A 14,294-nucleotide genomic window follows, 5' to 3' on the forward strand; every position below is an offset into this window, starting at 1 on the left:
ATACAATTCTGGTCTGATGATTCCAACATTCCTGGCATATCTGAGTCTGGTTCTGACGCTTGTTCAGTCTTTTCAGACTGTGTTTTTTTTGCCTTTTAGCATGGCTTGTAATTTTTTTATTGAAAGATAGACATGATGCACTGGGTAAAAAGAACTGTGGTAATTAGGCCTTTACTTGTGTAGTTATAATGTGCGGGGCAAAGCAAGTGTTCTGTAGTCCTATGATGAGGCCTCAGTCTTCTGGTGAACCTGTGCCCCTGAACTGTGAATGTCACTGGTGCTTCTCAGTCCCCCCACCCCCCACTTAGGTGGAACAGGATGGCTAGAGTGAGCTAGAGTTGGGTATTTCCTTTTCTACAGGTAGGTTGGGCTCTGGTAAAACAGTTTCTCCTGAGGGTAGGCTTTGGTAAGAAGAACAGAATGCTCTGGTGTTTTTCAAAATATTTACTCTTCCTCTTTCTCTGTGGAAGAGTATGCGGACGTATGAGAGAATTTTCACCAATCTTTACTGTGAGTACCTGTTAGAGCTCCTGGAGGTAAAACTCATGACAATGTGGGCCCCACATCCCCTGATGACTGGGTCCCTGGAGTTTCATCTCTAAGGCTTGTCCACACTGAGGCTCTAGCAATTCATCAGTCACAGTTCAGAGTTTCCTGCCCCGGAACTGGTTCCTAAGGAGGTTTCTGCTTGGTGGTTTCTACTCAGGTAAGCTGTGATTCTCTGTGCCCACCTGTCTGTCTCTCCAATTTTGGAGTCAGCAGTTTGCCCTGTGACGTTACTTCTCTGATAAATCTAAGAAGGGTTGTTTTTTTTCAGTTTGCTCAACTTTAACTTATTGTTATCTTGGAGCGGTGACTTCTAAGCTCCTTATGTGTCAAATCAGAACCGGAAGTCTCTCTAGTTCATTTTGAGTCAAAAAAAAGAGAACTATGCAAAAGTAGGAAATGTCGAGGGCAAACTAAATGTGGCAAAAGAAGCCCTAATTCTGAAAACCCACTTTAAGAAGAAAAACACTGAAACAAGAAGGGAAAATCAATGTTGGTCACCCAGGCTTCATTGCTCTTGCTAACACTTGGCTTTTCCTGATATCAGATCTTCTTTCCTCTTCTTTTCCGTTTTTTACAATAAACTATTTTGCCCACAGACTCTCTGTTTCAATTTGTTTTCTATATGCAGCTCCTGAGTTTTGGAGTTTTTCTCAGTTGACACCCACTCCCAGTTAACACACAGTTTCTTCATTTATTTCTCAGACTTTTCACTTTGTTCTTCCTCATTATGAGAAAAAAAGCTAAACCTTGAAACAAGTACATATCCTTCCAGTAACCAGGGACCTTCCAGGGTTGGGAAATTGCTATGTCTTAGAGTGAAAGGCTAACAAAACCCCCAATGTAAATATTTTAGTAGTTTGCTAAAGAAAGAACCACAAATACTATGTGGAAGCCAATTTAGAATAAGGTTTAAAGAGCTCAATATAAAAACCTGTTTGGCCTGTTAAAACAGGTGTGGACAATTGCAATTCCCTATTAAAAGATACAATGAAAAATACCTGTAAATTCACGACAAATACGTTGGGGCATGAGAACTCCAAATCAATAGGTTGGAAATTGTAAGCTGCTCCCATTGTGTAAAGCCAAAGAGACCCGAGCCACTATCTGTCAGTTGACAGGGAACTGGAAAATCAATATCTGTCTAGTTTTTCAGATGGAGAATTCTTAGCAGAAGTTTGGGGTTCATTCTTAATTTTTTATAGTAGGAACACTCTTTTTTTAACAACTCAGTTTCTCTAGTAAAATGATATAGTGCATTGGGAAAAGTGGTCAAAAATTTTTATTTACACGAATATGCTAACACTAGCCTTTAATTTCATGTAGCAAAATGAATTGTTGCAGCAATAATGCTAAATAGTTACTTGGATAAAAAGTTAAGACAGAGGCCGGCCCGGTGGCATAGTGGTTAAGTTTGCACATTCTGCTTCAGTGGCCTGGGGTTTGCTGGTTCAGATCCCTGGTGCGGACCTATGCACCACTTGTCAAGCCATGCTGTGGCAGGCATCCCACATGCAAAGTAGAGGAAGATGGGCACGGATGTTAGCTCAGGGCCAGTCTTCCTCAGCAAAAAAGGAGGATTGGGGGCAGATGTTAGCTCAGGGCTAATCTTCCTCAAAAAGAAAAAAAGTTAAGACAATTTAGAATACATCTTCCATTCATCAAAGTACGGAAAGTACAGATTGATCTTCAAGAATATCCCCGTTGTGGAAATTTTGTTCTGTTGTTTCGATAATGGATGTCCCAAAAGAATATATATGCCAACCACCAAAATGAGCACAGAGCCTCACACAGCAACTTAAATGAATCTCCAAGACATTTTCTCTTTAAGCTGTTGTGAATATTGGAAATTAAGCCTGGAATAGTTTTGGAGTACAAACAACTCTTTAGCTATGTTTTTCCCCATTCACCTTTGACACTGACAGAATAATAGATGGAATGGTCTTTAGTTAGCAGCAATGACAGATATGCTGATAAATGGAACTAAAACGGAATTATATTTTGATTGTCAAGTATTGGCACAAATGCAAAAAACCCCCCCAAAAAACAAAAGAAATCGCAGAAATCTACCTTGCAATTCGTTCCTATGAAAGTAAAGTTGTAGTATACCAACAATTGTAATATTAAAAAATAATCTTTCTCTGTTTTATTAAAAAGAAAAAGATCAACACAGAGAGTAGAATGGTGGCTCCCGGGGACCAGGGGTGGAGAAAATGGGAGGATGGCAGTCAAAGGGTATAAACTCCAAGTTATAAGACAAATAAGTTCTGGGGATCTAATGTGCAGCTTGATGATTATAGTTAGCACGGTGTTATGTACTTGAAAGTTGCTAAGAGGTTAGATCTTATATGTTCTCACCACAAGAAAGAAATGGTAATTATGTGACATGATGGAGGTGTTAGCTAACACTACAGTGGTAATCATTTTGTGATATGTGTGTATTAAATCAACACATTGTGCTCCTTAAAATTCTACAATGTTGTACGTCAATTATATCGTAATTAGGCTGGAAAGTAAATTAAATTAAATTACATAGTAAAAAAGTCAGTATATTTGGCCACTGTTGATCGCTTGCTCATCATTTTTGTTAGAATTCTCTAAGCTAGTGAAAACAAGACAGCTTTCAAAACAACCATCTCTCTCCTCCTCTGCCTCTTCACTGGCGGCAGAGACCAGGGGCTTATTAACATTCTAAAGGAAAAGCCACGTAAACAAATTTGTGATCATAGGCAATCCTCTTGTAGTAAGCAATTTTTATGTTTATTTCCTCTTATCTCCCGTTTAGGTCGGATGCTCCAGTGTCCTCGAGGAGGCAGAGCAGGAACCAGAATGTCCTTGCACAGACATGGCTTCCTTCCTCCTTGGGAGCCCACAGCAGGAGCTTGTTCTGTCCCATTCCAGTTTCAAAATAACAGTACAATGCAACCCCAACACTACGATGACTGAAAAATACTTAATTTACTTTTTTCTGTTTTCCCTTGCAGTTCTTTTTATCTTTGGGGTATATTCCACTAGAGAGATGCAGGCAAATTACTGTGCTTTAAAGTCATTTGGAATAATTCCTCTCTGTGCAATTATGCTACCAGCTGGAGACACGTTTAGATTTATTAGTTCTATTTTATTTGTTCTTAGCTGTCTTTTTCCCTGGTTGTCTCCAGTAAACTAGCTGGCCTAGTGGTTTAGCTTGTTGTTGTCATGGAGCCACAAGCCTGCTCTCAATTGCTTACCACCTACCTCTCTGCTGTTTCTGAGAGCATCTTCTGGCTTCAGCTTCCCCCACACTGTTCCAAATAAAAAGTCAATTCCTTTGAAAAGAGTTCTCTGTCCTTATGGTGTGCCTCTCCACCAGGGCAAAATCTCTGAGCCACTGCTCCAGAGCTGGGGGCAAGCACAGTTTCCCACTTCTCTTGGAGTGACACCCATGCATTATAGCAGGGTGTTGGGTGGGGGTAGCAGACTCTAATCTTCTAAGCTTGCCTCTCCTGTCATAGAACTTCCACCTTATGAATGAGCTAGTGTGAGGATGATTGGGGCCCCAGTGTTCCTGTCCTGCCACCCCTGGGATGAGCCTCTGCCCTGCAATGGGGACTGCGTAGAAGAAGGGAGCCCCGGACCTCTTCGCTGCACTCATCTGGAATCTAGCCTCTGTAACACAGAGCTGCAGAGTGGGAGAATGAGAAATACTGTTGGCATGCACCCCCAGAGACATGCTGTAGCCTTAGACTGTGAACTTGGGGAAAGGGAAGCCCACCTTCTTGGCCACAACCTCCTAGAGTAAAGCTTCTGTCACACGGAGCTAGGGGAGGGGAGAGGGAGCAGATCGTGGCTGAAGTGCTGTGGACTTTTGCTGTTCTTACTAAGATTTACTGTATCTTCTTGAATAGATGTTTCTTCATTTGCTGTATTGCCATTAGGACAATTTCCAGACAGTGTAAATGGTTGTTTGATAATTTTTACCAGTAAAGGTTGTTTGACTAGGGAGTCAGTCCGCAGAGCTCCTCGCCTCATTGTTCTGGAAGTTGTTCTCCAGCTTAATATTAATTCCTGTGGTTTTCAGTTTTTTTAATGTTTCACCTCTTTGAATCAACTCTTTCTTTTTTTTCACACTATGTGCCAGATGCTTTGTATATATAATTCTCCTTTTGTTCCTTATACAATCCTTGTGAAGGAGGTTCTAAGAAATGGGAGGCTCAGAGAGGGTACAAGTCTTTCAGAAGTCCCATCTCACTCCTGGATTTTGAGTCATTGGAAAGTTTAGACTAATTTCTAATGAGAGGGAGTTGACCACACACTCAGAGAACTACTTCCTAGTTACAATTTCCTCTTTGGAGAGTCTATGAGCCCTGCTGTACCCTCCCACTGAATCTCAGACTGCGGAAAATCTCAGAAAAATGGAATGCTCAGCGTGGGATAAAACTCATGTTTTCCAGCAATACCAAGATTCAGGCTTGTGGCTCTGTCACTGATTTTTAATACTCTTTGCTAATGTCGACGTGATTCTGTCTAAGGTAGCCCAAAGTCTGGAAAGGTGTACTAACAAAGGGCTTGGATTGACAAATATGAGTAGTTTTTCAGTCGATTTACTGGGATGTTATAGGTTACTGCAGGATTTCTCAGAGCCTTTAACATGCAAAGGTGCATTTTCAACTCTCTAAGAGTGGAGTATCATATACGACGTTTCCCAGTTTATTTGGCCATGCAACCCTATTTTCCTTGTGCCATTTACATTTTGTGTTCTGGGGAAGGTTGGCTGAAAGCATTTACACAGCAAAGAAAGGGCTTGGGAAATCCTTACCATTGGCTGGAGAATATTTGCATATCAACAGTGTTTCCATCTGCCATCCTTTAGGGTCTACTAATGGAAGACAGTACCTACTTTTTGTCTCTTAGAGAGAGAGCTCATGGACAAACTGTTCAGTAGCTGCAAAGGTCTATGAGGGCATATCCAGCTTCCCATTGAGGCCTAATCTGCATTCTTGTCTGGAGAACTCTGGAATAATCCCACAGGTCGCCTGCTGATCCTTGGAAGAAATTCAGAAAAACACTTTGGGACAGGTGGTTAACTTTGCTATGGCAAGATTGCACAGTTTTATTCTCCAGTGCCAGCATGGTGCCTTGTGCATAATACAAGTTTAATAAATACCTGTATAAGTAAATAAATACCTGCATACTTTAAATAAATACTAAATCAGTGCACAATGCAGAGTCAAGCTTGCCAAAAAAAGGCAAGTTAGCTCTGTCCTCACTATTGGGGAGGGTACTTATTGTGAGGAAAGGGAGAATGAAAGAGCCTCTGCTCCTGGATCCCCAGGTGTGGATGCCTGGAGGGTGTGGCCAGGATTGTAGAAAGTGCTAACCCACTCAGAGTTGCTAAGGCTAGTCACTGGAATGACTCTGAAAGTTCTTCCACAAAGATATTAATCAACCTGAAAGAACCAGACGAGTGGTTCTCAGAGTGTGGTTCTGGGGCCCGCAGCATCACGCATCACCTATGAGCTTGTTAGAAATAGAAGCTCATGTTCCCCTCCCCCCAAACTACTGAATTAGAATCACTGGGGTTTTGCCCAGGAAGCTGTTTTAACAAACCCTCCAGATGTTTCTTATATCACATTAAAGTTTAAAAAGTCCACTGACCTAGACTGTCCTTTTGAGGTCAAAGTAATTGCTATGAACTCAACGTTTGTGTTCCCCCAAAATTCATATGTTGAAACCCTAACTCCATTGTGATGGTATTAGGAGGTAGACCATTTGGGAGGTGATTCGGTCATGAGGGTGGGGCCTTCATGAATGGAATTAGTGCGCTTATAAAACAGATCCCAAAATGCTCTCTGGTCCTTTTCCATGAGGATGCAGTGAGAAGACGGCCACTTCTGAACGAGGAAGCCAGCTCTTACCAGACACCAGACCTGCCCGCACTTTGATTTTTAGACTTCCCAGCCTCCAGAAATGTGAGAAATATCTTCCTATTGTTAAACCACCCAGGCGGTGGCATTTTGTTATAGCAGCCTGAACTGAGATAGTGATAATCATCAGAGCAGTGGTTGTGAAGCCTAGATGAACATTAGGAAAATCTAGAGAACTTGAGAAAACACTGAAACAAGGCCCCATCCCAAACCAATTAAAGAAGAATCTGGGGAGAGTGAAGTTAGGTTATTGATAGCTTAAAAGGCTCCCCAGGTGAGTCTACCGTCAAGACAGCTGAGAATAATTGATCTTATACAATGGGCTTTCAAGGTGCGTTTAAAGAGCCGTGAAACCAGTGGAGCACAGCAGCGGTTTGACCAGGGAGATTGAACCGTGTCAACCAAGGGTAAGAACAGTAGGGTGGTGCCTGGCACCGGTGGGTACTTTAGAGGCACTTATTAAAAAAGTGGTGGTAACATCAAGTGAGAATTCTTAACCAGACGTTCAACACTCTATTGAGTACTATGTACATGTCCTAGGTGCCAGGGGTACAGCAGCCTCGGTCTCAGGGGCCTTACATTCTAGTGATGGAGACAGAAAATAAATAAATGGTTAAACTATGTAATGTAACAGATGGTAATTCAGGAGAAAAGTAAGGCAGAGATTTAGAGGAATTGTTTTACATAACATATTCAGTAAAGTCTTCATTCGTAATGTGATATTTGAGCAGAGACCTGAATGAAGTGAGGAAGTAAGTCACGTGGGCATCTTCAAGAAGAGTATTCAAAGAAAACAGAGGAGCAAAAGCAAAGGCAGAATCCAGCTTGGTATGTTTGAGGAACAGCAAGGAAGCACTGTTGTCCAGATTAGAGAGGGAAATAGAATTATAGGGGTTTGGGGCTGGGGACAGATGATATGGGCTTCCGTAAGACCGCTGGCTTTTACTCCAAGTGATAAGGGAAACGACTGGAGTGTTTTGAGTGAGAAGTGAAGTAACTGGAGTTATATTCTAGCAGTCATTCTGCTACTGTGTTGAGACAAGACTGAAAAAGGTAGAGTGTAAAAACAGTTAGGGGTCTATCGCAATAGTCCTAGTGAGAGACCACAGCAGCTTGGACCAAGGTGGCAACATTGGTATAGCTGAGAGGTGGGTGGATTCTGCATGTATCTTGAAGATAGAAGCAACAGAATTTGATGATGAATTGTATATAGGGTGGGAAAGAAGGAGAAGATTCAAGGATGATGCTAAACCTTTTGGTCTGAGAAGTTTTAAGTTGAAATTATTTGCTGTGATTGGGAAGACTGAAGGAGAAGCTGGTTAAGGTGGGGCAGGATTCGGGACGAGTTGTAGACATGTTAAGTTTGAGACATACAAGAAGAATAAATAAGCTGTTGAATGTAATATGTTTGAAGTTCAGGAGAAAGGCCCAGAATGGTCCAGAAATACAGAAGTCATCAAACAGATTGCATTTCATGCTGAGAGTGAACTAAATCCTTGCTACCTGCAGTACTAACATCGCCTTGGAGCTCGTTAGAAATGCGGACTCTCAGACCCTACCCCAGAATTATTGAATCAGTATTGGCATTTTCTCATGATCCCCAAGTGATCTGGAGGCACTTTAAACTTTGAGGATGCTTTCAGATGAGATGACCTAGAGTCGGAATGAATACAGGAAAGAAGGATTGAGGCCTTGAGACAATCTAACTTTGGAGGCCATGGAAAAGAGATGGAGACTGAGATGAGATGACATAGGGGAGGAGAAATTCGGAGAGAATAGTGTTCAAATCCAAGTTTCAAGAAAGAGTGGTCAGTTTAGTCAAATGTTGTAGGTCAACTAAGACGAGGAATGAGAATTGACCACTGGATTTAGCATTCTGAATGCCATTGGTGACATCAATAAGGGCGTTTTTTTTCTTTTGTTCTTTTTTTTTTTACGAAGACTAGCCCTGAGGTAACATCTGCCAATCCTCCTCTTTTTGCTGAGGAAGACTGGCCCTGAGCTAGCATGCATGCCCATCTTCCTCTACTTTATACATGGGACGCCTACCACAGCATAGCTTGCCAAGCGGTGGCATGTCCGTACTCGGGATTTACACCCGCGAACGCTGAACGCCGGGCTGCCAAAGCGGAACATGCGCACTTAACCACGGTGCCACCAGGCCGGCCCCCCGATAAAGGCATTTTTGTAGGATTCAAGAGACTGGGAAGAGAGAAATTAGGGGCGGTAAGTATAGACTTTTATGAGTTTTGCTTAAAGCAAAGGACAGAAATGATTGGTAAGTGGATGGGAAACTGAAGTGAAGTTTTTCGTCTGTTTTTAAGATGAGAGAAATAATATCCTGTTGGTATATTGGAGAGAGCGATAGTTAACTAGGGGAAGAGGGAGTTGATGGAGCTGGGGGGAGAGTTGAGGGTTGTGCCAGAATACCTTGAGTAGGTGAGAAGGAAAGGTTCTAGGGAACAGGAGGGATCACCTTTAGTGAGAAGAGTGGACATTACTCATAGGACAGGAGGAAAAGCAGGTTGATAGATGTAAGGGTGGGAAATTATGAAAGTTTTCTTTTGTTGACTCAATTTTTATCAATTAAATAGGAAGCAAGCCATAAGTTGAACATGAGGATGGGAAAGGAAATATTGAGGATTTAAGGAGAAGGAAGTGTGGACTGCTATCTAAGACAGTTTCCCCAATCTTTAAAGTCATGGCACACATAAAAGTGAGAATATTTGGATGGTACATCAGGTAACTAGGAGGGCATTTGGAGGCCTGGACAAGTTTATTGGGGCAGGAGACAACTGGCTCAGGGGTTCTGGTGGCAACAGGACCTGCCTAGATGCCCAGATGGCTAAAGAAAGTAATATCTTCTGGCATCCTGGTTCTGTTTGTCACATGGCTTTGGAGTAAGATAGGGGAATAAATGGACCAGAGAAAATAAAAAAGATAGCCAGTTATCATGAAAGGATCCATGTGCAATGGAATTCGTGAATTTGAAGAGAGTTTCCTCAGGATGGTTGTGTGTTTTTTAATCATCTTCAGCTATACAAATATAGTCATACAGGTGATTGCCATAGGTGTAGAATTGTATTTAACTAGGTTTGGAGTTATGCCAAGGAAGTACAACAGGAAGAGAGAAGAGATGAGAGAGTTGAAAGATGCAAAGAAATGACTAATTATGGATCAGGTAACATAAACTAGGTGAGGAGAGAGATTAGGACACAGAGTGGGTAGGGAATACTAAAAAGGTGGGTGGTTCAATGGACTGTGAAGTTTGTGGGTTCTCAACATTTTTGGAGTTGGAAGAAGATGATCAGGGAATAGAATACTTGAAGTAGGGATCATAGGTGGGATGCAGGTATTGGTAATGACAAAGCCAGGAAACTACGTGGGAGTAGCTAGCTGAGGTAGAGTGGAGGAGAAGAGGTTGATGAACCGGGAGATCAGTGTGTCGGAGGAATTATTTATGTCGATGTTAAAATCACCAAAAAAGATGTCAGAAGAGGGTAACAATGAATCTGGGGATAAAATCTTCAACAAATGAGAGTAACTCCAAAGGAGATACATGACTCAGAAGAAGGGTTTGTGTAGTCAGGTGGCAGAGTCTGATGTCAGAACTTCAAAGAAGGGCATTTGTGGAAGAAGGAGATACAACATGTGAATGGGACAATGAGAGTCAAGAGAACATCAGCCTCCACCTCCAGGTCTGGTGGTACAAGATGTGTGGGAAAGAAAGCAGCCTTCTTGAGAGGGCCCCAGGAAAAAACAGTGTGCTCAGAGGGAGCCATGTTTTTGTTAGAACAATGTGGTGAAGGAAACAGTTGGCCAAGTGCTTGAAGATGCAAGAAATTTTGCTGAGAGGGCTGTGATTCCAGAGGGTCCAATGGGAGGATTTGAGCGAGTTTGGGAGTTCGGAGTTCCGAGAAATGGGATCAGATTGCGGGATACGTGGAGTCATAGGCGATGAGAGTTCAGGTGATAAAGTAGTGAGCTTCTTGTTACTATTATTGCTGCTTTGATAGTTGCTGGTGAGCAACAACTCCAGGTAGTTCCGTTTTCTACCTAAGCACCTACTGGTTATCTAAGATCACTTTTCAGAGAAGATATTTGTTTTGAAGACAGAAAACATTTTCTCATAATCTAGCATAGAAAGCTGGCTGGCATTCCCTTAACCTTTTCTTGAAACTTTCCTCGAAATTATCAATTCCAGAAATCAAAAATGAGAGAGAGAATCTTGTCTGATCCCCTGCCTTAAGATAATTTATTCTAGAAAAGTGATTATCCATTTTCTTCAAGACTCTCTCTTTAAGTTCTCTTTCTTGAGTCTCCTTTCTGATTGGAACATTGATCCAAATCCTAAGCCGCCCTCATTCTGTTGTAATCATGCAAATCAGGACATGAGCCTTTGCTATTGATATGAGAGTGGCTGTGTGCCAGTGTATATGAATACGTGCGCGGTTTGGCGGAGTAGGAGTGGCGGTGTCCTGAATGCTCTTTAGGTCTGATCTTTGAAGATCTCCATGGTGTTTCTATTTCTTGTGACCTGTGTGACTGGTTGTGACTCATCTTGACTAATATTCTTTCCAAAAACACTGTGCACTGAAGGAAAGGCAGAAAATTCTAGGAGTGTGTTCAAATTCTAATTGAGATGCAATTCCCTGCCCTCGCAACCTTTTATTAGGCAACCTTTGTTATCACTTGTTTTTCCAGGTTACCAGGTTACTTATTTCAGAGTTCAGCAACCCGGAATCTACCTACTTCCATGCCCACAATAAGAGACAAACAAGAGGTGTCTGTAATAAAGATGATCAGTATCTAGGATAAGGGCTGGCAGGGAGGGTGGTCCCATCTTTGCTGTGAAGCTACAGGAAAGAGATAGGGAGGAGAGAAGCCTGCTTTCTGGCAGGCAGTTGAGTAACCTGGGTGGGACATCCCATCCAACATCTTGGCAGTTGTATTAGTTGGGCCCTTCAAGTTCACAAGAAGGAGTCCTATACACATCACCGTCAGTGATGGGATTCTATTGTCAGAATATTTGAGAACTTGGGGTAGGATGGGAAATTTCCTCATCAGCTGCCCAATTCCTCCAGGTACCAGGGCTTCAGAGCTGGGATCCTGATGCACAATAGACTTCTTAGCTACAGTCAAAGGGCAGAGACGTAAAGTATCTTCTCTTTCTTCCTCTCACACAGTGTAAAGTGTTTGATTGAGTTGCTTTTGGCTTATCGCTATGGGGTTCCCCAACTAGAAATGGTTCCCAACAATTCACCTCTTTGATGGTCAGCTTTTCTAGCATCAGAGATGTTTTCACCTGAGGATCCATAACACACCCCACCCCCCGGCCCCAGAATTACATGCCCAAATGAGGGTCTGCCCATATGTGCATTTTCTTGAGAGAAGATTTGATTCCATTTCCAGAGAGGCCACAATCCTTGCTTCAGTTAACTGTGGCTAGTGTAACAGGTTTGAGTTTTACTCATGGCTCACGAAAATGGAGGCAGGAATGAGTCTGTTCACATCACTATCCTCAAAAGGGGTCCATGCCCTGGCAGCAACTGGAAGCTTCAGAGATTTCTCCTGTAGCTGGTCACATATCAAAATGTTGTGTGAGCTAATTCCCTCACTTCCCCAGATTGACTTCTGATACCTCCTTCTTGTCCTTCCATTAGTCACAGAAAGTCCCCCAACTGTCTAAAAATGTTCACACACCACTGCCTGACTCAGTGATAGAATGTAGAAAGTTTTTCTTGTGTGGTTCTATGGCCAAATAAGTTCCTTTCATGCTGTTCAAATAGACTCCGTATAATGACCTTAACAATGGGTTCCATAGTGGTGCACTCGGTTCTCTTTTTCTCCTCAGTGGTTGAAGTTGAATAAGTGAAAGATATTCCAGGATTTTCACTTCTTAGAAAGCAGACGGTTAAGATAGCAATCTCCCACACTTTAGTAGCAAAGGTTCTATAACTGCATATACAAACTAAAAATTCCAGACGATCCCAAAGATTTTCCTTGCCCATGCTTCTGTATAGAAGTAAAATTTTAACTACCTCCAACAGGGTTTTCAGTATTTCCAGTGTTGACTCAGACCCAATCAACAGCAGTATCACAACAAATGGACAGCGAGTCTAAGAAGAAAGTTTAAATACTGTTCTTCAATCACAAAGATGTCATGGGTGACATGAACTTGTGTTGCGTTTTTAGTCAGTCGGTCTAAGTCAAATACACTTACTTCTTAATGTAATCAATCACTTTCCTAGCCAGGGGCTCCCTGGGTTTCAGGGTGCTGAGTTAGAGAAAATGGAAAGGAGGTTTGGGTGCTGTTTGGCTTTGGGGCAATGCAATATGTGGTTCAAATTCAATCTGATGTCATTAACTCTGTCAGTGGATTAATGAGCAGCACCTAGCAAAGCTAACCAGAGCCAGGAAACAAAATTTATTTCATCAAAGTTTTCAGTTCACTGAGGTCGAAAGGGTTTAGAGACTTGATAATGTCAATCTACGATAAAGGTCTTACAATTTTTTAAGACAAATCCATTGAGAAGAGGGATGATCATGATTCTATCAATTCCCTTGGCATCAAGGATCGTTTCTAATTTTTGTAGAACCTTTCTCATGTGAATATCATTGTAATTTGTAATACACTTACTTTTCTTCCTTTGAGAAAGCTGAATTTTTTTTTATGGTTTTTTGGTGAGGAAGATTGGCCATGAGCAAACATCTGTTGCCAATCTTCCTCTTTGCGTTTTTCCCCCTCCCCAAAGCTTCAGTACATAGTTGTATATCCTAGTTGTAAGTCCTTCTAATTCTTCTATGTGAGATGCTGCTACAGTGTGGCTTGATGAGCAGTGTGTAGGTCAGTGCCTAGGATCTGAACCAGTGAAGCCCAGGCCGCTGAAGGGGAGCGTGTGAACTTAACCACTATACCACTGGGTCGGCTCCCTGAATTCTTTTTAAAAAGGGAATGAAAATTAATTTCAATCAAAAGTGCTTTTAGGGCTTTCATTTGTACTTTCTGTATTTGTTTTGGATGATTTTCTAATGTTTATCAATTCCCGGTCTTTTATTACAATATTCTACCCCTTAAAGTAAAAAAAAAAAAGTTGATATTTCAATAACCATGCTCTATACAAACCTTGAATAAAGTTCCCACATAAACATGTGCTGTGTAGACTCCAGGAAAAGCATACATAGTGTGATGATTACATTTAACTTTGCTCTTTGGAGTTGGATGGGGCTGGACCAGTGCGCACACTGAAATAGCAAGAGAGAGAACCACTGTGAAGGAAGACAGGTCAGCACAGCTGGCCTTCTGTTTATCTTCTCAACATTTTTTAAAAAACTTTTTGGCTCTGCTTCCACCTTGGCTTTTTTTGTTCGTTTGGTTTTCAGAGGGCTTGGCTCTTTTCATTTTATTTGAGCACACATCCTATTTGTTGGAAGAACTTCCATTAAATTACCTTGTCAGCTCCCAGCAAACCTTCTTTTCATGGCCCTCGCTGTCTAGGTTATGCGGTCCCATGGCAGACCTGAGAGGCCGGGAAGGAATGTGTGCTGGATCTTCTTGAAACACTATTGCTCCGGATTGTGAGATCTTTGCCTCCAGGAAAGCAGCAGGGAGATGACAGGTTGCCTGTGTAGAATCTCTTGTAACGGATGGGTTTTTCTTGAGAGCGGCCATGTAGAGCCCTGGTGCCTCAGGGACTCACTGACGCCAAGTTGAGGGTTTAGCAGAATGTCATTAATAAATGTGAAATAAGCAACTCTCCTGCAGGTACTTCTTGGATGGTATTTATCCTTATGATTTCTGTCTGGTGTTGTTCAGTGCATCCTCTCAGATTCTAGGAAGTCACC

The 14,294-nt window shown here is 42.0% G+C and overlaps 1 long non-coding RNA gene across 1 annotated transcript; it reads left to right on the forward strand.

The window, feature by feature from the left end:
* The first annotated feature begins 507 nt into the window (after positions 1-507).
* Positions 508-3,860, forward strand: LOC139082894 (uncharacterized). Its single transcript, XR_011539238.1, has 2 exons — positions 508-706; positions 3,332-3,860. It is a non-coding gene; the product is annotated as an uncharacterized lncRNA (long non-coding RNA).
* Positions 3,861-14,294: the final 10,434 nt, after the last annotated feature.

Source organism: Equus przewalskii, chromosome 4 (genome assembly GCF_037783145.1).
Source record: "Equus przewalskii isolate Varuska chromosome 4, EquPr2, whole genome shotgun sequence".
In the NCBI taxonomy this organism is placed as follows: domain Eukaryota; kingdom Metazoa; phylum Chordata; class Mammalia; order Perissodactyla; family Equidae; genus Equus; species Equus przewalskii.